Consider the following 24,813-nt stretch of genomic DNA (forward strand, 5'->3'; position numbering starts at 1 on the left):
GCCTCCTCTGCAAAATGGGGATGGTGATCATGGTACCAACTTCATTGGGTGGTCTGAAGAGTAAATGAGTTAATATATACAAACTCCTTAGACTTTTGCCTGCATGTAGCAAACATCCAATTCATGCAGTCACCCTCTGATATGGTTTGGCTGTGTCCACACCATATCTCAACTTGAATTGTATCTCCCAGGATTCCTGCATGTTGTGGGAGGGACCCAGTGGGAGGTAACGGAATCACGGGGGCTGGTCTTTCCTGTGCTAGTCTCGTGATAGTGAACAAATCTCACGAGATCTGATGGGTTTATCCGGTGTTTCTGCTTTTGCTTCCTCCTCATTTTTCTCTTGCTGCCACCACGTAAGAAGTGCCTTTCGCCTCCCGCCATGATTCTGAGGCCTCCCCAGCCATGTGGACCTGTAAGTCCAATTAAACCTCTTTTTGTTCCCCGTTTTGGGTATGTCTTTATCAGCAGCGTGAAAACGGACTAATACACCCTCTCCCTACCAGCGGGTGTAGTCTGATGAGGTCTATGCGGCAGCGTTGGGTGGCAGCCATGGAGGAATGCTGTTTAAATGTCCCTTCTGTCCTCAGGGGCCTTCAGAAGCCACCTGGTCAGTGTCCGAGCATGGCCAGGGTGCAGGGTGGCTGCTGGGACTCCATGCAAGGCTCCTCTATGGGCAACCTCTGCGGCAGCATTTCCTGCTTGGCTGCCCGAGGATTCCCAGTGCTTCCTGCAGTCAGGCACTTCCTGCCCGGTTCTCCCTCCTTCCCATCCTCCTTTCCCAGGGACCAGACCTGCATCGCATCCTGAAGCTCAGCCTGCCTACTCCTGCTCCATCTTTTCTTTATCCTTCACAACTGCAGCCCTCAATTAATCTCTGGTGCACTTAACTCTGTCTGCTTCCTGAAGATGCTCATAGGTTCTGAGGATTCCCCATGTGCTGTGATGTGAGAGTTAGGGGCAAGGGAGGAAAACAGCCAGCTCTACTACCTGTCTACCCTCCCTCCCGACCATTGAGAAAGTTCCCTGTTAGAGATTCATTCCTTTGGACCATGAAGCCTTTTGATTCCTATTAACCTTGAGTGAGTCACGCTTAAGCCTTTTAAAAAATTTTCTGAGTTTTTTGTTTGTGAAATATAACATATATACCAATGAACATCAGATATATAAATGGGTTGTATGAATAATTATAAAGCAAACTATATACCAGCAAGTAAAAACATAACACACTGCCCCAGAAGCACCCACAATCCACGAATAATCACCTCCCTCCCCCTGAGGTGCATAAGTAAGGAGAGGAGGGGCAGAGGAGCTGCCAGGGGAAGGACCAAGGATGTGCTCTATAGGTCAGCCCCCTGGCTCTGCCTCTCCTTGTTGGCACAGATCAGCCTGAGGGCCGCGCCGCACACCACAGGCCCATGACCCTCCATCAGAGTCACCGGGCGCTGGCTGAACAAGCACCTTCAGTGAGCTCTGGATTACAACACAGCTATGAAAAGAAGCCAGCCGATGCTCTCCCTACCCATATGGAGAGATTGCCAGGCAGATTCCAAAGTGGAAAAGTCAGAGGCAATAGAGGAGGGCCTGTGTGCCCAGCTCCCACTGTGAAAACCAACCCAGCTGATGGGGATTCTTCTCTATTGCTTTCTAGGTTGTCGCTGCCCTCAGCCTCCAGATGCAGCCCCCTGCCACCTTCAGGACCCGTGGCTCTCCCCTGGACTCAGTAGTGAAAGGGTTTATGTGCTCGGAGGGAGTCCTTCAGGAATCTGTGCATAGAATGCCATAGTGCAGAGGAAAGTAAGACTATGCAGTTGTATTTGACTTAAAACCTCCAGAAAGATAAATAGGGAAGCAACAAAACCTACAGGGAACAGGGGAGGAAGAGGGATGGGGCTGCAAGCCAGGGGATGCCTGCAGCCACCAGGAGATGGGGGGAGGCAGGGAGGATCCTTTCCCAGAGCCTCTGGAAGGAGTATGGCCCTGCCTACACCTTGATTTGGATTTCTGGCCCCTGGAACTGTGAGAGAACAACTGTCTGCTGTGGAAAGTGACCTAGGTTTGTGGGAATTCGTTACAGCAGCCCCAGAAAATGGAACAGCTGCTAAGTGAGACTCCTCAGCCAGGCCAGAGAATGTGCATTCTGACGGACTGCTTCTCATTTGCACTGATCACTGTGAGTGTCTGATGGGTGGGCATCCGGCGCCCAGAGAAGGAGTTGCTCTATTATCCTGGCACTCCATAAAGAACAGGTAGAAATAAGCGCTTCTTACCAAGATGAAATCCACCCATCATTTCTCAATGGCTCAGTTTTGATTTCATCTCCCAAGGTGGGTGATAACTGATTATGAAAACCTTCCTCCCTCTCAGTCTCTCAACAAAAGCCTAGCTTTGCCGGTTGCTTTGAGCTGGAGGGTTCTTTGCTTAATATCTAGCAATGCTAGACAGTAATCTTTACTAGGCTAACAGGAATGCTGTCCAAAACGTGCATTTCGAACACAACCTCATGACATATTTTCAGTCCAGCATTACATATTTAATGCGTGTATCCAGTAAGGGTACCATCCCTGGTGGCACGGAGGTCTTGACCAGCAGTCAGGGGTCCCTGGCACTCTTCATCATGATGCCCATGTTTTGCTGCTGGTGGAGGGGCGTGACAGTGTCAGGGCTAGAAAAGTCTGCTGTATCTCTGACATCATTCCTGGCTCCGTAGCCTCTTTACTTGGTTTTCCACCCCTCTTGGAGATTCATGCTAGTCAATATCCTTTTAATAAATTGAATAAGTTCAATTTCTGCGTAAATCAGCCAGAGTTGCTCTCTGTTGCTTGCAGATGAGGATTCTAACAGTGACAAAGATTGGGTATATTAGTGAGGCCTGCCTGGATGCATTCTGGGGTGAATGTATGAAAATTTGGGAAGGACAGGCAGAATCCTCAGGCTTTGAGCCCATGTAGGAACCAGGGTTTACACCTGTGCTGTCCAAGGTAGTAGCTGCTAGTCACATGTGGCTCTATAATTTTAAATTAATTAAAATTAAGTGGCCGGGCATGGTGGCTCACGCCTGTAATCCCAGCACTTTGGGAGGCCAAGGCGGACGGATCACCTGAGGTCGGGAGTTCAAGACCATCCTGACCAACATGGAGAAACCCCGTCTCTACTAAAAATATAAAAAATTAGCCAGGTATGGTGGCACATGCCTGTAATTCCAGCTACTCAGGAGGCTGAGGCAGGAGAATCACTTGAACCTGGGAGGCAGAGGTTGCGGTGAGCCAAGATCATGCCATTGCACTCCAGCCTGGGCAACAAAAGCAAAACTCCGTCTCAAAGAAAAAAAATTAAGTAAGATTAAAGATTTACTTCTCTGTTGCACCAGCTACACTAGGAGACTAGGAGTGCTCAGAAGCCACAGTGGCTGGGGGCTGACATATTGGTCTGCACAGGTTCAGAACATCCCTGTCATCACAGAAGGTCCTGGTGAACAGTGCTAGCTTAGAGAATAAAAGAAAAACCTCTCTTCCTTGTGACCCAAGGAAGCCCTGAACCTCTTCTTGCTGTGAGTGTGAAGGGAGAAGCCACTTTGATTCTACTGTGTGAAGTGTCCCATAGTCCCAGGGTCTTGCAATCTTTGTGCTATTGCTATTGAGGGCAGATGCTGTAATGATGTATTAATTGACATGGTTTTCTTTTTTCTTCTGAGCCAAATGTTTTTACTTCTACTCTAAAGGTCTTCTTTCTGAAAGCAGCCCAACTTTTCTCCCAGAGAGTATCATGGAACTGAACTTTCAAGATCATGGCATCTGGACATCGAGAAAACAGAACCCTCATCTGGCCACCTGCTGCTTTTTGACCAATTCCCATATAAACCGCTAACTTCAGTCAGTTGGAGGGATGGATTTGAGATTTGCCTTCTGTCTCTCAGCTGATGTCACCAGCAATAAAGCCTTCTTCCCTGGCAATACTCAATGTCTCAGTGATTGGCTTTCTGTCCAGGGAGCAACTGGACCTAGGCTGAACCCCTGGTGTTCAACAACACTCCCATTTCAAATAGTTAGCGATTCACTCACTCTTTTAATAAAAACCTCCCAAGAACCAACTATGAGCCAGGATTACATCTGGGCTCTGGAGATACAGGAGGAAACAAAATGGAAACAAAAATATCTGCCTTCATCGAGCTTACATACTGGGGGAAAAATGACAATCAGTAATAAGATACATTAAAAAGACCTATTAGCAACAGGTGCTAAGGAGAAAAATAAAGCAGTAAAGGGTGCTAAAGTGTTCTAGGGTGGAGAGTTTGTAGCTGTAGACCCGTCGGCCAGCGAAAACCCCACTGAAAATGTGCCCTTTGAGACCAGAAAGGAGACAGGAAGAAAGCAAAGTAAGTATCAGGGGCAGAGATAAGAGTCATCTCCTTCTCGGTGGGAAAGGGCCGGGCTGGGTGGTCTCTGTAGAAGGAGAGCAATACATGGCCTGGGGCATTCTTGGCTCTGACATTCCAAAGACAGAGCCTGATCTTGACAGAAGACCAGGGGCCCACTTGCAGCAAGAGTTTCCAGCAGGTAGATGAGATTGAGACTCTCCCAGCTGGGTAGGGGATGGAGTGGACAGTAAGGGCTTCAGCAGGAGGAGACCTCTGACCACCACCCAAGCAAGCTCTGGGAAGTGCCTGGAGACCATTCATTTTCCCTGCTGTGAGGGCCAAGGAACTGTCCTTTTCTGGCCTCAGGTACAGACATCCCTCAGCAACAGACAGTCCAACATCAGTTGTCCATGCATAGAAGGTACACCTGCCTGATACCTGGGGCTTCACCCAGCATTGCATACACTCTTGGCCAGGGATCTTTGGATGGGAATTATTTGTTCCCTGTTCCCAGCGGACATATGGCAATGTCTGGGGACATTTCCATTGTTACAGTGGGGAGGGGGATGTTATTAGCATCTGGTTAGTAAGGACAGTGATGCTGCTAAACATTCTATAATGCACAGGACACCCCCACCACAAACAATTATCCAGACTCCATGGTGTCAAGTTTGAGAAACAGTTGCAAACTCCTTCCTTCTTCCTTCCTTCCTTCCTTCCTTCCTTCCTTCCTTCCTTCCTTCCTTCCCTCCTTCCTCCCTCCCTCCCTCCCTTTTCTTTTCTCATCTCTTCTCTTCTCCCTCCCTTCCTCCTTTTATTACTGTAAAAAAACTTTTAATTTATCCTTATTTAACTTTTTATGGCATACAGCTAAGTGTACAAATCATGAACGTGCAGCTCAACGATATTTCGTGAAGCAAACAAACTTACTTCATGCAGACCCACTTCAACAACCAGAACACTGTCATCCTGCCAGAAGCCCCTCGCATGCCCCTGCAGCCACTACTCTGGCTCTTATCCTCTAAGTAAACTCTAACCTGCTTTCTAATGTCGCCACCTCATTTTCCCTGCTGTTGACCTTTGGAGTAAATGGAATCACACCAGATGTACGTGTTTTCCTAGTTCCTTTTACTTAATGGAATGTTGGTGAGATTGGTCGCATTGTTGTGTGTGGTTGTATTTTGTTCCTTCTCGTTGCTGGATAGCATTCCATTGCTTGAATATACCACAATTTATTTGTTCATTTTGCTATTTCTGGACATCTGGGTGTTTCCAGCTTCTGGCTATGACTGATAATGCTGCCATGAACCGTCCTGTAAGTATTTTTTGATGAAGACACTTAGGTATTTCTGTAGAGTATATACCTAGGCATGGAAAGGGTCACAGAGCTCGTATACATCCTCTTTTATTTTCACTCAAGCTGCTTTATTTCTGCAAAAGTGCCCAGAGCATTCTTTTAAAACATGAACTTATAACTACCAGTGACATCTCATGTCGCCATCCAGACATGGTCTAAAAACACACCAATTGTTTTCCATTGCTTTAGGACAAGACATCAAATTCTTAGCAGGACCCACAAGCATGATCTGGCTCCTGCTGGGATCTTTGAGCTCAGCCAACACGATTATCCTCCTGGACGATGCAATTCACCTTCCTTAGTTCCCTGAACTTGGAAGGATGGGAGAGTGTCTCTATCAAGACCCCAGGACGTGATGAAATCTTTGGGATGGAGGTCGGGTCTAGGGGAACTAGAAGGCTGTGGATATGAGAGAGGCACTGCTTGTTCAGGTGCAGGCATCGGGAACTCAGTGGAATTGGCTATAAATCTCTTACTAAAGAGGGCTGGCATCAGGGCATATTCCTGTGTTATTAAATAATGATACTCGGAGTATATGAAGCAGAAAGTGTGTGTCCTGCCATGATGAAGATATATTTTCAGATGCAGAATAAAAAAGGACAGGGATTGTGAGTCAGGGCTGGGTGGACACGGGGATCCCCCAGGCACACTGGGCAGTCACGACAAGTAAGCACTGCTCCCATGCCAGTGGAAGCCAGGGCCTGTAAAGCATACATCACAAGCTCCAGGCAGAGGTGACTCATGGATCTCACCTGGATGAGTGTCTGCCACTTTCTGGCTGGACTGGCTGCAGAGGTCAACGCAGGGAGCTCTCAGGGGGCATGTGGTGGTGGCCACATCTCCCCTTGGCTGGATACAGCCTTCTTGAGGACATGGAGGGGCCCTCACAAAGGGGACAAAGGGAGCAGTACTGGACACAGGCATTATTCAGAAACCAAGGCACACACTCTTTTGTTTTTGGCTGAATTCAGGATAAAAATGCCTACGCAGGCCATCTGCAGAGAAATTCCCCCTCACTGCCTCTTTGCAGGCACCCCGTGAGACTCCCGCCTCCAGCCAGGGCCTCCTCCAGAGGAAGACCTTACCCAGAGAAGTCTAGGGTTTATCTCCATCTATGGAGCTGAGAAGCTTCACCTGGGGAGTCCAAGGTGCTCAACTGGCAGGTGAGTGGAAGAGAGGCTGGTTAAGGTGGGAAGACCTGAGGGAACATGGTGAGACCTTATGGCATGGCACATAGAGGGAAATGATACGTGGTCACATCTCACTACTATTCTTCTCAGGGAAAGGCAACGGCTGGCCAGTCCTAGTCATTTATTAGAGAGAAAGGCACATTAACACTGCAAATCTAAATCTGTATGCCCAGTGGAGAATGATAGTAATAAAAGCAAACGTTTAGAAAGACCCTGGGAAGAAAATGTAAAGACAAGCCACAGATTGGGAAACAATAGTTGCAAACACATATCTGATTTAAAAAACTAGTATAGAAAACATACAAAAAATCTTAAAACTCAACAATAAGATAACCCAATTAAACAATAGGCAAAGATTTGAACAGACATCTTACCAAAGAATATATACAGATGGCAAATAAGCATATGGAAAGATGCTCAATGTTGTATATATCACCAGGGAATTTCAAATTAAAACAACAATGAGATGTGATTATATTCCTAGTAGAACAGCTACAATCCAAAATACTGACAACACAAAATGCTGCTGAGGATATGGAGCAACAGGAACTCGTATTCACTGCTGGTAGGAATGCAAAGTGTACAGCCACTTTGGAAGACAGTTTGGTAGTTTCTTACGAAATTAAACATATCTTGCCATTCAACCAAGCAACTGTCCTCCTTGGCATTTACCCAAATGAGCTGAAAATTTCCGCAAAAAAAAAAAAAAAAAAAATCTGTACGTGAATGTTTAGAGCAGCTTCATTCATAATTGGCAAAAATTGGAAGCAACCAAGATATCCTTTAGTAGGTGAATGGATAAATAAACCGTGGTGTGCTATATAATGGAACATTATTAATTGATAAAAGGAAATGAATTGTTAAACCAAGAAAAGACATAGAGGAACCTTAAATACATATTACCAAGTGTAAGAAGCCAGTCTGAAATGGCTATATTCTGTATTCTATATTAGATTCTGTATATATTCTGTATGACATTCTGGAAGAGGTAAAACTATAGAAACATTAAACTGATAGCTGGTTGCTAGGGGTTCAGGGGGAGGAGCGGGGAGGAATGAATAGATGGAGAAGAGGGGATTTCTAGGGCAGTGAAAATATTCTGCATTATATTATAATGGTAAATGCATGTCATTACGTATCAATCAAGACCCTAGACTGTACAACACAAACTGAACCCTAATTTGAGCTTTGGTAAATAAAAAAGGACCAGTTCAGGTCTGCCCCAAAAGCTGACATTTATATAGTATTTACTATTTTCCACACACTAATCTAAGTGATTTCCACATATCGGCTTACTTAATTTTCAAGACAGCCCAATAAGGAAAGCATTATTATCATGACCTTAAGGAAATGGCCCAAGGTCAAAGCTGCGACCCAGCCTTTCTCCTGGGGCTGCACTTTCAGGCATCGTATGACCCTGCCCTGGGTATTCTAACTCAAAAAGACCATTTGGCTCTGAAATGATGATGTGTGATCTCAGACTCTATTGCAGTGGAAGGAAGTATACTAATAACAAAGACTACTTGTCTCCTTTTAAGGATTTTTTTCTTTAATTCACAAAGCTTTCTCATATTTTACGAATGTTTCATATTTGCTTTTAAAGTCTGAATACCTCACTGGAGACTTTGTTTTCCATTGTTAATTACTATTTGTCATAAAAATGGGGAGTTGGTGTCAACTCACGGCTAAAATGAAATTGAACAGCAGGAAGCATGTGTGGTGACACGTCAGCACCTCCTTTCCCGGCTAGAGCTCCGCAGCTCCCACCCTGAGAGTCACTGTTGCTACTGGTATTTTGTGCACCTGTCCAGAGAGAGTCTATGCATATACCAGCACTTAACCATGTATTTTCCTCTTCTTTTAAAACATAATGGCCACCTTGGTATGTTCTGTGCTTTTCCCCTAAAAATACAGCTCAGAAATATTGCAAAATTCTTCTCAATAAGTTTCAGGATTCTAACATTCTGAAGTCGAACATTCAAAACCATACTTTTGACAATGATAGTTAGATAAATGGAAAATGGATACCAATTTTTCTTTAGACATAAGAGATGGAGATGGAAAAGGTGGTGCTTTTTTCCTATCCCTCACAGCTGGGGTAGGAAGCTGCCACAGGGCAGCCTCTGCCCAGCTCTGCAGTACATGGTCTCAGGCACCTGGTGACCAGGATGCACCCCTCGTCAGCCCCAGCACTCCCTTGGAGCCAGGACGGTGTGTCCCTCTTTCATTGTGTGTGCCTTCTGCTGTGCTAGACTCCAGGGATGACACCAAGACAGCTCCAGTTTCCATTAAAATGGCACATTTTCTACAATGCCTACATTTAGTGATCAACCCGTGGGACTTTTAGAGGGCACTGAATTAAACAATGCTACTTCCAATTAACATCAAAGCAAAACATACCTGGCACTGCTGTTTTGATATCAAAAAAAGATCGTTAGTGAAATGCCCTTGGATTAATGGCCATGAAATGAACTGAATTCATTGAATGTCCTGGCCATTCCAGGCAACAGTCCAAGTCTAACAGAGTGTGTTGCCTTTGCGGTAAGAGTGTTAGATGTGGCAGGGTGCTGTAGCTCATATCAGAGGGCATCTCTCAGGCCCTGGAGGGAAGAACTTCAAGGAAAGCACAGCATATCTATTTCGGCTGCTCAGCTACTCACATGCAGCTCATGTGTTCTTTCTCCAACAGAGGGCCTTCTACAGGGCAGATTTGATGCTCTGACAAATGGAGTGCACTTAGAAAGGCTTACCTGCCCCCGGAACAGCCTTCTCAAGAGAGGGGCAATGACATCTACACTGCCCTTCCCTTTTAAGCATTTTCCATTGGCTGTTTCATGAGAGGAGGTGGATACCATGACTAGGAGAATGCTGCTGAGACCACAGAAATGACAGAAAGAACTTCAGCTTATAAAGTCAAAACTTGGAAATGGTTTTGACTTTTTAAAATCTTTTTATAGATTTAGGGGAATGCATGCAGTTGGATTTAGGAGTACATGTGGATATACTGTGTAGTGCTAAGTCGGCACTATTAGTGCACATATCACCCAAATAGAGTACATATCAAAAACACACCCATACTCAGACGTTAGCCACGGCACTATTCATAATAGCAAAGTCACAGAATCAACCTGGCTGTCCACCAGTGAATAACGGGATTAGAAATCTAGTGCGTATGGACCACAGAATACTACTCCACCATAAAAAAGAATGAAATCGTATCTTTTTCAGCAACATGGATGGAACTAGAGGCCATTATCCTAACTAAGGAAATGGTGTTTCTTGACCAGGCTTTATACAAAGAGACTTAGTTGCCAAACCTGAAGGTGCTAAAATTAGAAGCAACCTGAAAGTCTGAAAAAGGTAATTTGAATCAATAATATTAATCCAAATTCAGCACTAACTAGAGCTACAAACAAGACTACACAGGGTTAGCGTAGTTTCTTCATCCAACAAATGTCTGATGAGCACCTCAGGGGAGTCAGGCGCTGTCCTTGGTTCTGGAGATACAGCCGTGAATGGTAGGGATGAAGTTTCTGATTTCAAGAAGCTGAAGAAAGCTTAGTCAGGGAAACAGATGTAAATTCAACTAGTGGTGGGCTCTAAGAATAATAAAATAGGGCAACAAACTGCAAAGGTATGAGGCAGGGGGTGCTGGCAGGAGGGGAAGGAGACAATGGAGAGAGGTGATATTTTCACTGAGACCTGAATCTTAAGTCACGTGTCAACTGTGAAAAACCTAGGCTAAGGGTATGTAGGAAGAGGAAAAATAAAGGGCAAGAGCAGAGAAATAATAAAAAAAAGACACTATGGCTGGAGCCAAAGTGAAAGAGAGAGGAAGTTGGAGGGGCTTGATCACATGAATCCTGGACCATTATGGTGAGGAGGTTGTATATTATTAGAAGCACTGCATAAGACCATTAGGGTGTTTTGTGCATGAGAGTGAAATGGCTTGATTTACATTTTTAAGAAGCCACTACACCTACATGGTGAGGTACAGTCTATGGGGGCAAGAGCGAAAGACATCAGCAGATGCTAACATTAGAGGGTCAAAGTCTGAGAAGGAACAGGATGCTTGCATGGTGTCAGATTAATACCATCATCAAGTGATCCAAGCTAATCTCACCAATAATTAGTCATATTGGTGCCACATCTCACCATCACACAGGGATGTTCTTACTGGGAAAGTGTAAGTCCAGTCTAATCATGAGAAAGCACAAGATAGACCCAAACTGCGAGGCATTTCAAAATCTACCTGGCCATACTCTTCAAAAGCACGAAGGTTATGAAAAATTAGAAAAAGTTGAGGGGCTGTCCTAAATTGGAGACTTAGAAGACACAACTACTAAATGCATTGTGGGGTCCTGGATTGGATCCTCAAACAAAAAAGGATATTAAGTGAAAAACCAGCCTGTGGTTTAGTTAATAGTATAGATAGATAAGTACAATATTCATATAATTCTCCTGGCTTTAACAATTGCATGATTGTTACATAAATTGTCAACATTAGGAAGATTGAGGTGAAAGGTACACATAAACTGTCTGTACAGTTTTTTCAAATTATTTTTTAATTTACACACAGTGCAGTTCATTTTTTTTTGTTTCTGTATTTGTTTTACAACTTTCTATTAGTTTAGAATTGTTTCCAGGTAAAATGCTAAAGAGTAAAATAAAAATGCTGATAAAAACAATAAGGCTTCTGTGGTAGGCAGAATAACGGCTCCCCAAAGATGCTCACATCCTCATCCTTGGAACCTGTTAATATGCTAGGTAGGTTACATGGCCAAGAAGTAAGGCTGCTGAGGGAATTAAAGTTTACTAATCAGCTGATTTTATTTTATTATTTTATTTTATTTATTTGTTTTTTTTTGAGGCAGAGTCTTGGTCTGTCACCCAGGCTGGAGTGCAATGGCACAATCTCGGCTCACTGCAACCTCCACCTCCTGAGTTCAAGCGATTCTCCTGCCTCAGCCTCCCAAGTAGCTGGGATTACAGGTGCGCACCACCACGCCTGGCTAATTTTTGTATTTTTAGTAGAGACAGGGTTTTAACATGTTGGCCAGGCTGGTCTCAAACTCCTGACCTCGGGTGACCCACCCCCATTTAGCCTCCCAAAGTGCTGGGATTACAGGTATGAGCCACTGCACCTGACCGCCTAGTCAGCTGATTTTAAAATAGGGAGGTTAGCCTAAATTATCCAGGTGGAACCCAGGGTCCTTAAAGTTAGAAAGGGGCAAAAGAGTCATTTGGGAAAGGAGATACGAAGATGGATGCAGAGTAGGAGTGAATAATTTTGAGAAGGACTCAACCCACTGTTGCCGGATTTGAAGATGGAGAATGGGGCCCCCGAGCCCAGGAATGCAGAGGGACTCTTGAAATTCAAAGCGGCGAGGAAGCACATTCTCTCCAAGACCCAGAGAAGGAAAATGCAGTCAAAGGAAACCAATACAGTACTATACCACACCCCGGCCACCACGGCACACAGACACAGAAAATATGTGGAGGGATAAAGATGATCAAAAGCCATGGTAAGCATCCAGGACACATTTATGTTGGTGGTTGGGACATTGGACGAGCTGTAGAGATAAAATAGGTTTGATATTTTTAGAGGTGGAGTCAACAAAAACTGCAGCTAGACTGGGTATTGAGGGTGAGAGAAAGGGAGGGCTCCAGAGTGAGCCTTTGGCTTTTGGCTTTAGGAAGTGGGTGGATGAAAATGGGCAGGTTGAGGGAGAGGAGATGGATGGCGGGCTCATGGAAGCCCGCCGATTCTGGCCCTGTTCTTCCGAGGCAGCCCTAGAATGCAGTCACTCATCTCCATGGCTTCCACCACTGCTGCAGAGCGATGCTGGGTGACCCGCCAGTGTGACTCCATGTGGCTGTCCCTAAGTTTAGATGGCTTTAGTTTAATTGTGTCCTCACTGTAAATTTAGCATGTGGGCCACACGGCCTACTGCCCTTGCAGAGCTCACCTTCCTTCCTTCCAGAGCTGAATGTGTAGTACTCATCTCCGGGCATATTGTGCACACCAGACATACCAGATGCTGTGGGGGAAAGCAAAGTGGGTGACATAGAAGGAAAGTCAAGTGGCTTAACGGAGTTTTTCTGCTCTAGCTGGGTAAAGAGGACACACTGGAAATGTCTTCAGAGTAACATTCAACGCTTACAACCTGGTACTACCATCAGTTTTGGCACCTGTGAATTTGCTGCTAGACACCATGAGCTCCTCAAAAGGAGGGACTCGCCTGATTTATCTCTGTATCTCCAGGACTTGGTATATGGCATTCAATAGATGATCAATAGATATCTATTGAATGATCAAGTCAAACCCCAAGAGGGTAAAAACGGAGGCATCAGAAGCTCGATTCCAGAAAATTGTTCCAATCATGCTCCCTGTGAAATTGGAAGTGGAAGATTCTATTCTCCTCTGTGCTTCGTAAGACATGAATTCCTTCTCATCAAAATTTACTTGATAATGGAGTATATGAAATAATAAATGTACCCTACATTTTCTTTTGTAGTGAGAATTATGCAAAATAGTTTTTATCAGAATTTCTGAGTTTAAATGCCTTACTTATTTGACATGAAATACTGAAGTTAACATAAAACTCATAACACATCACACCAAAGAAACATTGATGACAAACTGGTTATGGTGAATGATTGCCAGGAAAGTACGGAGTATTTAAGATTGGTCACCTTGCATAAAAAACTTGAAAGACCCTGAAATCTTACAGCTTACATATAAGAAAGATACTTGGTAGATTTTTCTCAAATCTGAGGATAATCATAAAATATATGTAACATTAAAAATATGGAGTTATAAAGCAGAAAGGAACTTTTCTAAACTATCAATAATAAAAAATAAATGTTTGTTGACTATGCTAAAATAAGAAATGAGCTATCTTTCAGTTCTTTCATGAATAAAGCAGTTATAAAATCATGGCCATGACTGTTCAAAGCCAATTTAGAAAAAGGTATTACATAGGTGGTTCAAGCTGTTACTTAATAAAGACATTGTGTTATATTTTATATATTTTGTGATGCCTATAGAATTTTCCAGCTTTTGACAGTTTGTAATTAGTTGTTGATTTTTTTTTCAACCTAAATATTCGGTAATTCCGTGTACATAATTTTGTGTTTATTTTCTTAGACATGTGCCCCCAGGTCAACTGTAGAAGCTTCAACTCCCAAAGAACCTGGGTCTGCCTCCACCACATCCTGCAGTTTCTGGGGATGCTACTCTCCTCCTCTCTGTTCTGTCTATGTGGGGTCTCCAGGGTCCATCCCAAGCCAACTCAGGAAATGATCCTTCAGTGATTTTCGCAAAGGATACTGTGATGGTTGACTTTATGTGTCAACTTGACTGGGTTAAGGGATGCCAGATTCCTGGTAAAACATTATTTCTGGGTGTGTCTGTGAGGGTGTTTCTGGCACAAATTAGCATTTGAAGCAGTGGACTGAGTAAACCAGATTCATCCTCCCCAGTGCGGATGGGCCTCATCCAGTCTGTTGGGAGACTGAATAGAACACAAAGATGGAGGAAAAGCTTCTCTCTCTCTCTCTCCTTTTACTGGGACATCCATCACTGTCTCCCCTTGAACAGTGTCCCTCCTGCTTCTCAGGCCTTTGGATTCAGAATGCGAGTTACACCTTCAGCTTCCCTGTTCTCGGGCCTTTGGGTTTGGACTGGAACTCCACCACCGGCTTTCCAGGTCTCCAGCTGCAGAAGGAAGATCGTGGGACTTCTCAGCCTCCATAACTGTGTGAGCCAATTCCTATAATAAATCTCCCCATCTGTCTATCTATGTGCAGCCGACTGGTTCTGCTTCTCTGGAGAACCCCAACTAATACAGGTAGCCTCATGGTGAGTTTTCCACAAATTGTTAAACTTTCTGCAGATTTACAGGGTTACAGGGAGGGCTCTGTGGCTCCCATGTGGCCTCACACCCTCTCTTTCTCCGCTTCTGCCTCCTCCCTCAAAATGACAAGCCCAGAGCTCTCTTCATCTAATGAAGACTAATCTCACCCACATCCAGGACCCCCAAGACTCACCTTGAACCTAGAGGTACTTCTATTTCCCAATATAGGAAGCTGTACCTTAATACACTTATGTGCATAAATCTTAATTGTGCAACTCAGTGAATGTTTATATCTGTGCAGCCCAGTATCGTCTATGAGATCAAAACATGGAACGTTTGAGCGCTCCTAAAGTCTCTCTAGTTGCTTACTTCCATCCTTCCCCCATCTAAGTTAACCATTATTTTGGTTCCTCTCACCATAGGTCAGTTTTGCTCATCCTAGAACTTCACATAGAAGAAACTGTGCCACCTATTAGCTTTTGTTTCTGGCTTCATTGCTCAACTTCTGGCCTGTGAGATGTATCCAGGCTCTTGCCTTCAGTGTAGTTCACTCTTCTGTGTTGCTGGGTAGTATTTCATTGAATGGGCACAGAATGTGTTTGTTCACCGATTGATGGAGAATTTGAGTCATTTCCAGCTCTGGGCTATTATGAATGAATTTCCGGTGAACATCCTTGTACATAACTTTTGGTGAGTACGTGCCCTCATTTTTTGGAAACTGCTTGGTCTTTGGGAAGACCTATGCATCATCCCCAGAACTTTCCAGAGCTCCCCCTCCCTCTGAGCCAACAAACTCAGTGTCCACTCTAAGAGGAATTCTGGTGCAAGCTATTAATGTAATTACATTTCCCCACCTCATTACAATTAAGCGACTGCCTCTGTAACTAATCCTAAGAGGAAGACATGAAGAGATGGCATGTTTACCTTAGGGATAAAGCCCATTCTGGCAAGGCTGGAGGGGGATGTCTGGCTTTTATTATTGATGTTTCATGCTCTTCTGCAAGTCTGCGGAGGTGATGATGCAAATACACTCAGAAATAATGTGACATGTTCCTGGAAGTGTGTTCATTTCCAGAGGAATTATGTACTTTAATATTTGAAACATTGAGACCATCTATTAAACACACTTCTGAGACGCTATCTCCTGATAGAAATTGTGTGTGATCAGAAAGGAGAAGTTGAGGAGACATTCTGGATTCCCTCCACCCTTTCAGAATTTCACCAGAATTGGTTCAGCAGTTCTAAGCTATTTTGATGTAAGACACAATTCCCCTAGCTTGAATCTTCTTAATCGTCCCGTGATTAAGAAAAAATTTCCAACCCAGTGTAGACTAACACTTTTGTACAATACAATAAAAATGTGTTTATGTGATGCGACGATGTCGAATTACTGTGAATTTTTTTTTTTTTTTTTTGAGACAGGGTCTCGCTCTGTCACCCAGGCTAGAGTGCAGTGACACAATCACAGCTCACTGCAGCCTCAACCTGCTGGGCTCAAGCTTCCTGTGTAGCTGGGACTACAGGTGTGTACAAACATGTTTGGTCAATTTTTCTATTTTTTTTTTTTTTTTTTTGTAGAAACGGGGTTTTGCTATGTTGCCTAGGCTGGCCTTGAACATCCGGACTCAAGCGATCCGCTCGCCTTGGCCTCCCAAAGCGCACTGTGAACATTTCTAAATACTCACTCTTGACTCTGTACCTGCCGCATTGAGCACCAGTCATGCGGAGCCTGCAAACCTGGGCTCATACACAGAGCATACATTGAAGAGCACTGTGATGTGGCCACTTTCTTGGTCAGAGTTTTCCTCTTGAAACAGAGTCGACAGGGTGTTCCTTTCTTTTCCTAATTTTCCTGCAAGTTTATATAGCACATGGTCAGGCTGGAGAACATTCCCGGGGGGCCAGCTATGCCCAACCTGAGCACCCCTCTTTTTGAGATAAGGGGCACTTGGGGATTGCATGTGCTCAGATGCTTCTCTGCCTGTAAGTTTTCCCAACACACTTTCGTTTTGTTCAACGTGTCGCTTAAGGTACATGTCTTTAAAATTAGCCAAGGGAAAATGTACAGGGAAGTTAAATCCACTTATGTTAATATCTATAAATCCCTCTATATTTATATCTATGGATCCATATTCGTATCTTATCTGTGGCTTCTGTCTCAGAAGCATTACACAGCCAATTAAAAATGTTTTGGTGGCTCTGTCACCTTGCAGCTATCACTTTCATTCTCTTGCCTCAGTTTCTCTTTTTCTTTTTTTTTTTTAGCAATAATCCTGTTGGCATTTTTTGGCCCCTTCAACCTTTCTCCCAGCATGGAGTACATATAAGGAAGAGAAACATGGAGAGCAGTGTTACAGTGGGTGTCTTCTATCTTAGTTTAATTAGCTCAGATAACATCTCATATACACTAACCCACTCATGGCTGTGAACATCCCATCTGCATTGGAGGGATCTGGCTAATTGAAGAGCAAAAATATGCCTGTGCCATCAGGGTTGGGGGGGTGAATGGTATGGGAATAAACAGTAAAATACATACGCGTTTGGCAGGGGCTTATGTTACGTATGGAATTAGCATTCCTTAAATTAATGCAGGGTTCTGCTTTAATACATTTTCCAGGAGTCAGATAAAATGGGATAGTAATGCGATGGCTTTCTTGTATATTGCTAGCATAGAATTGATCAGTTAACTAGGAACTTTCCTCCTTGTTATCAGCATCAAGCAATTACAAACAAGGGCCCAGTTCTCCATGAAGGGACATGTCATTATTGCTGACAGCTCTGACACTGGCATGCTGAGATGCCCGGAGGGGTAAAGAGCAGCACGTCTTCAGTGACGTTGGGCATGTGATGCCCTGCAGTTGGGGACAATCAGCTGAGAGACAAGGACGCAGTCTGAACTACCTTGTTTGCTTCAGAGAAGCCTTTAGAGGGAAAACATTTTGTGCCAAGGAACGACGGACCTGCCCACCACTCATGCAGTCTGAGAGCGAGAGAGAGGGATTCATCAACGATTGAACACACTGGCTTCAAGGCTGTCCTATCACACTGACACTACATGTACCAAAGCACACATTTTCTTGATTGAGTTTTTTGTTTTTTTCAATCACTCATAGCCAGAGGGCACTTTTCCTCCTCACGTTGTGATCTTTTAAAGAAAGACTAACTCACATTGTGGAACATTGCGCAAACAAACATTTGATACCTCTTTGTGCCAAATGCCTCATTGGCCCCAAATCCAAACAACTCCAGAGCAGCTGAGGCTAATTTCATTATAGTGGCTGGGACTCAATTAACAGTCAGATGTGAGTAGGCTTGGCAACCGCCCATCGCTTCCGGCAGGTCCAGAAGGTTTCCCAAGAGCCAAATTTTGTTCTTTGTTCATATATGAACGAAAGCAAACAAGCCCAATGCACAAGGAAATCTGCCATTTAAAAGACAATGTGAACAGCCCGCTCTCTGGGCATTCGCTAAATACAGGGGCCTTTAAAAAACACGTCTCCATTTGTCACCCAGGTTTTTGGACAGGTTGAATGGAGTAGGCCACATAAACACTACTTCTACACCGAGAAAGAAGGAGCACATTCAACAAAACCATGACGGGTATTTGCCTAGATTGCAGCACCTAAGTTTCGAAACGTGAGATGCCTGTCTGACCGAGGAGCAGAGGACAGTGGTTGACACTTTGCACCCGATGCCTCTTGTCTCCCGTCTCACACTCCCGGATTCACCTTCTAACTGCACTGGTTACTGCCAGGGCCAGCGGCCTGCAGACGAGGCCAGCACTCACCTCTGCGGCCTCAAGTATTTCTTGCTCCGCCCTGAGGCTTCTGTGCAGCTGTCACATGGGTGCCTGGGGGAAGCTGCCTAGACCGAGACCATCTGTCCTACGTTACCCAGGCATGAAGAGTTTCCCGGGATGTGAGGCTTTCAGTGGTAAAATCAGGTCAGTTCTGGACAAACCAGGACAGTTGGTCTCCCTCTTGCTCAGCTAGAGGGCTGCATGTACACACTTGGAAGGTAGAGAGTTCACAACTCTAGGCAACCCTGGAGTAGTGGAGACAAGAGCTAGTGAATGGTCACTGCCCATTTTGGTGGCTTGGGCAGACAATTCTTTTCCTTTTTTCCCAAATATTTTTATTTTAGATTCAGGGCTGTATTAGTCCATTTCTACATTGCTATAAAGAACAACCTGAGACCGGGTAATTTATAAAGAAAAGAGGTTGAATTGACTCACAGTTCCACATGGCTAGGGAGGCCTCAGGAAACTGACAATCCTGGTGGAAGGTGAAGAGGAAGCAAGGTGGCATCTTACACGGTGGCAGGAGCGAGAGAGTGACTGGGGAAGGGCCCCACTTTTAAACCACAAGATCTCATGAGAACTCACTCATTAACATGAAAACAGCTTGGGGGAAAACCACCCCCATGATCCAATTACCTCCCACCAGGTCCCTCCCTTGACATGTGGGGCTTACAATTCAAGATGAGATTTAGGTGGGGACACAGAGGCAAACCACACCAACGGGATACATGTGCTTGTTTGTTACGTGGGTATATTGCATGTGGTAGGGCTTCTAGTGTACCCATGACTCAAACGGTGAACGCTGTACCCAATAGGTAACTTTTCAACCCTCACCCCCTCCCATCCTGCCCCCACCCTTGGGAGTCTCCAGTGTTTATTAGCTCCATTTTTATGTTCATGTGTGCCCATTGTTTAGCTCCAACTTATACATGAGATCGTGCAGTATTTTATTTTCTGCTTCCTAGTTCACTTAGGATGATGGCTTCCAGCTGCATCCATGTTGCTGCAAAGGACATGATTTCATCGTTTTTCATGGCTGCATAGTATTCTCTGGCATATACGTGCCACATTTTCTTTTCTTTTTTCTACTTTACTTTTAGATTCAGGGGATACATGTATGGGGTTTCTACCTGGGTATATTGCATGATGCTGAGGTTTGGGATACAAATGATCCCATCACTCAAGTACTGAGCATGGTACCCAAAGGTTAGTTTTTCAAGCTTTGCCTCCCTTCCTCCTTCTCCTCTCCAGTAGTCCCCTGTGTCTATTGTTGACATCTTTAATTCCATGAGTACCCGATGTTTAGCTCCCCCTTATAAGTGAGAACATGAAATATTTGGCTTTCTGATTCACTGTTAGTTCACTTAGGATAATGGCTTCCAGCTGCATCCACATTGCTGCAAAGGACATGATGATTTCATTCTTTTTTATAGCTGCATAGTATTCCATGGTATATGTACCATGTTTTCTTTATCCAATCCACTGTTGATGGGCACGTTGGTTGATCCCATGTCTGCTGTTGTGAATAGTGCTGCAATAAACATGAGAGTGCATATGTCATGTTGGTGGAATGATTTGTTTTGCTTCAGATATATGCCCAGTGATGGGATTGTTGGGTCGAATGGTAGTTCTGGGTTAAGTTCTTTGAGAAATCTCCATACTGTTTTCCACAGTGGCTGAACTAATTAACATTCCTACCAACAGTGTATAAGAGTTCCCTTTTTGCACAGCCTCGCCAGCGTCTGTTGTTTCTTGACTTTTTAATACTAGCCATATTCTGACTGGTGGGAGATGAAATCTCATTGTGGCTTTGACTTGCATTTCTCTGATGATGAGTGATGTGGGGCATCTTTTCATGTTCTTGTTGGCCGCTCGTATGTCTTCTGCTGAGAAGTGCCTGTTCATGAATGCAACTCTGAAGTGCGCTTTTTATGCCTCCTCAGGTCCTCAGCAGGATCGGGTCCCTGTTCCCTACAGCATTATTGATTAACACATCCTCATATTTGCTTCTCTCATTCCCTGATTTATTCTCCCTAGCCCAACCTATTCTTTGTGATTATTTTCCATGATAAAGTACCTGCATGCAAGCTCAAAAATCAAGGCTCTGCTCTGTGTGTGTGTGTGTGTGTGTGTGTGTGTGTGTGTGTGTATTTATGCAGTGGAAACTAGAAAGACATTTGCTGAAGTATTTACTGACCACTGGGGTGTTCATTGTGATGTGTCCCTGGAACCCCCTCTCCAGGAAGGAAGGATGGATTCCTTCAACCTCCAGGAGTTCTGCTGGAGGGTGACACCCTGCAGGCAGCATGCTAGGGATGGCCTCAGCTGAAGAAAACCACCCCACCCAAGGTCCCATCTCCTTCTGGGGATGCCCGTGGAGATAGAGAGGTTCAGCCTCCTCATCCCAGCTCAGGGAGGCTCTGAAGAGACCCCCCGCCCGCCACAGGACTTGCGGAATCCTTCCTCCTGGTGACTGCATGGCCTCGACTTCCCCCTGCATCCCATCCTGACTCTGCCCCTCCCTTCTGCTGCGGAGGAACCCAAGCGCACTCCGGAATGAATGCCCTAGTGCTAACCACCATCCGGGGTCTGCTGCCTGAGAGGACCCACCTGCCACGTTCTAGAACGTTCTTGACACCTGAGATACAACAGATAAAACAAAAAGTCTTTTTCCAATGGAACTTACATTCTGGGAAGGGAGACAGACAATAACCAGAGACCAACAGGTTCAGAGCATAGCATCAGGCAGTGGGACACACTATTGAGAAAGGAGAAGTGGATTTGGGGCAGTGAGAGGAGAGACAGGGTGGTCAGGGAAGGCTTTGAAATGCCATGACCTAGAGAAGAATTAGCACATCTAGATCAGGAGTACAACGGTGCATATTACAGAAATTAGCTGGAAAACATACGTATGGATTATACCAATGCATGCTTTGATGCTGACCAAAAATAAGATTATGTAGTAGCTTAGCCCACCAAGTGTGGTTCTCACCCATTGGGATTGTCTGGGGAGCTTTAAAAATGCCAGTTCTCAGGTCCCATTCCCAGAGGTTCTGATTCAACCGGGCAGTGGTGGGACCGAGGCATCAGCACTGTAAGTTACCAAGGTGTTTTTCTGTGCCCCCAGGTTAACACCAGCGACCCAAACACTCATTTGGGAGACCTACTGGCAAGATCATGGCATGCAGATCAAAAAGGGTGCTAATGAAAAACCTGAAAACCAAGTACGTTTTCACATGTAATTAGATATGCACAGTCATATGCATTACAGGTATGTATGCATAAGTATGTATGCACACACACACACAAACAGGGCACTTAAGGGAGCATTTTGGACTCCAGTGCATTTTCCTGATTTTGGGGTCCAAAGATGACTGTTGTTGGAGAAAACAAACAACCACATACAAGAAATTATCCGGCCAGGTATGGTAGCTCACGCTTGTAATCCCAGCACTTTGGGAGGCCGAGGTGGGCGGATTGCTTGAGGCCAGGAGTTCGACACCAGCCTGGCCAACATGGGGAAACCCCATCTGTATAACAATTACAAAAGTTAGCTGAGCATGGTGGTGCCTGCCTGTAATCCCAGCTACATGGGAGGCTGAGGCAGGAGAATCGCTTGAACCCAGGAGGTGGAGGTTGCAGTGAGCCAAGATCGTGGCCACTGCACTCCAGCTTGGGTGACAGAGTGAGACTCTGTCTAAAAAAAGAAAGAAAGAAAGAAAGAAATTATCCTAAAAGTTTTACTATCAGGTATGAGAATCCAGCATGCTCAAGATTGTTGAGTAAAGCATAAAGAAAGCTATGATAATGGGAGCACCAGGTGATACAGATGACGTCACACTTAAATACCATCACACTCGACTTTTCTGAACTTTAGTGAAACCTGTTAGACCCCAGTAATTCAGTCAAATAATTAAATTCCCACTGAAAGCATACAATATGTGCTCTTGGAGACATTAATTGAAAAAAATTAAAAGCAAATATTTCCTTAATATTTTCCAAACTTTTATAGGAGACCACAGGGTAAACTTTTAGATAGGCTTGACTTGAAGGACTTTTAAACCTAACCCTCCTAAACTGATGAAAACAAGACTGCAGAGATTCACTGGGACAAAGTAATTATCTCTACTTACAAAAGAGTGAATTCTAAGTTTTATCCTCCACCTCACTGTTTTTTTATTTGCAATAAGTAATTTATAAGGCATTTTTACAGGAAAGACAATTTGGTGCAGTTGATTGCTCTAGACATTTTTTCTTTAAATATGCTTGCAGTAACCTGTTTGTTCAAAAGGAGACTCTATAATATCTATCTATCTATCTACCAACCTACCTATCTATCTGTCTATCATCATAAATTCCTAAATATATAAGGAAGATCTTGTTTTGAGGAAACAAGAATATGGTCCTTATGCCTTGCAGAATATTTAAATTATGAGCAATCATTTCTCTGGTAAGTTCAAAGCAACAATTTCTATTTCAAAGACAAATAAGGGTTTTGTTGTAAACAAACAAACAAAAAGTAGGCCATTTGGGAATGTAAGTAGGATTTACTTGTGAACACTTGAGATCTACTCTCTTAGCAAATTTCAAGTATATAACACATTATTAACTATGGTCATCATGCTGTACATTAGGTCTCCAGAAGGTATTTGTTTTAAAGCTATAAGTTTGTACCCTTTGACTCCAATCCCTGCATTTCACTCACCCTGGCAACTGGCCTTTTACTCTCAGTGTGTATGAATTCAACTTATAACTGTGAGCTGATGGAAATCTTAATTATTAATAGCTTGATTATAGTAATTGTTTTATAATGTACAGGTATATCAGCACACCACACTGTACACCTTAACTATGTACACCTTTCATTCTTCAATCAGACTTCAATGAACCTGGGAAAAAAGTACCATTTAATTGACCCTGGATTAGCAGGCTTAGGCTGTGGTGGCCATGGGGATATGGAGATGAGGAGTCCCTTGGAGAGAGCTTGCTGCAGAGAGGGTAGCTGACTCCACTTCACTCCAGTTGCCGTCACGTTGGATTTGACTCAGCATTCAGAATGTTCATGCAGAGATGGCTCTCTCCTCTGATGTCTGAATGTGGCAGGTGCTGCCTGAGTGTGCCTCCTCCAAGCTCAGTCTTTGCTCCCAGAGTTCTCTTCTGGGTTCCTGAGACATCCTCAGGCTGTGCTGTAGTCGGGGGCTCCTCCCTAATCCTTCTTGCTTCCTGCTGTCCTTTCCCAGGCAGCAGATCTGCATCTATTTTTTTCTAAAGTTGTGATAAGAACACCTAACATGAGATCTACCCTCAACAAATTTTTAAGCACAGAATAAGTCTTGTTAATTGTAGGCACAAGGCTGTAGCAAATGTCTAGGACTTGTTCATGTTGCATAACAAGAACTATACACCTGGTGAACAGCAATTCCCCATCTTCTGAGATCAAATGTCCATCGGTAGATGAATGGACCAGCAAAATATGGTCCACACGTATAATCAAATATTATTCAGCCTTAAAAAAGTAGGAACTATTGGCATTTGCAGCAATGCAGATGAACCTGGAGAGCACCATGCAGACCTGCTTCTTGATCTGAAGCCTCCCTTGCCTTTATCCTGCTCTTCCCCCTTTATGTTCCCAGTAAATCAATTAAACATGGAGGTCTGTCTTGGTATCTGCTTATTGGAAGACCTGAGGATAGATATGGGCTAGGTCTGATTATGATGGTGGTGGTGGACATCCGTTGCTTTTGTCTTTCTTGCGTTTATCCCAGTTATTTTTTCAGACATTCTGCTTTCCACTGTTTAGCCCAGGAATTTGGTGTGCGCTGGACCCCCAGTCCCTGCGTAGGCACTTGGCTCAGGCCTCACTTAGTGAAGTACCTCATTTCCTTGTACGCTCCAATTAGGTCAGGAATGGGCAACTTAGGCCAATATAAATTATATCCTGGCTATTTTATGAAGTAGTGAAAATAAGGAAATGCTCTTTCCTCCGGAGTTGGTACACTGGTAGAATGCACGCTTGGAGCTACTGAAGACCATCTCTGCCACCTCATGGGGAGGGAGCCCACCTGAGCAAGAAGCTGGCATGTAGGGAAGCAGAGTTAAGAGATGAAGAGATATATATATATATATATATATATATATATATATATATATCCCCAGCAATACCTGAAGCTCATAGGAACCCATAGAGTATCGTGTTGTGTGTGTGTGTTGTGTGTGTCCGTCTGTTGTGTGTGTCTGTGTGTTGTGTGTGT

At 44.2% G+C, this 24,813-nt stretch overlaps 1 protein-coding gene and 1 long non-coding RNA gene across 3 annotated transcripts in view; one reads left to right on the forward strand and one right to left on the reverse strand.

Moving 5' to 3' along the window:
- Positions 1-24,813, reverse strand: part of TMEM132D (transmembrane protein 132D) — an 818,999-nt gene that overhangs the window by 33,780 nt on the left and 760,406 nt on the right. The window lies entirely within an intron of this gene.
- Positions 177-3,955, forward strand: LOC104001748 (uncharacterized). The gene is made up of 3 exons (XR_673685.3): positions 177-415; positions 1,652-1,797; positions 3,722-3,955. It is a non-coding gene; the product is annotated as an uncharacterized LOC104001748 (long non-coding RNA).

This window comes from Pan troglodytes, chromosome 10 (genome assembly GCF_028858775.2).
Source record: "Pan troglodytes isolate AG18354 chromosome 10, NHGRI_mPanTro3-v2.0_pri, whole genome shotgun sequence".
NCBI lineage: Eukaryota > Metazoa > Chordata > Mammalia > Primates > Hominidae > Pan > Pan troglodytes.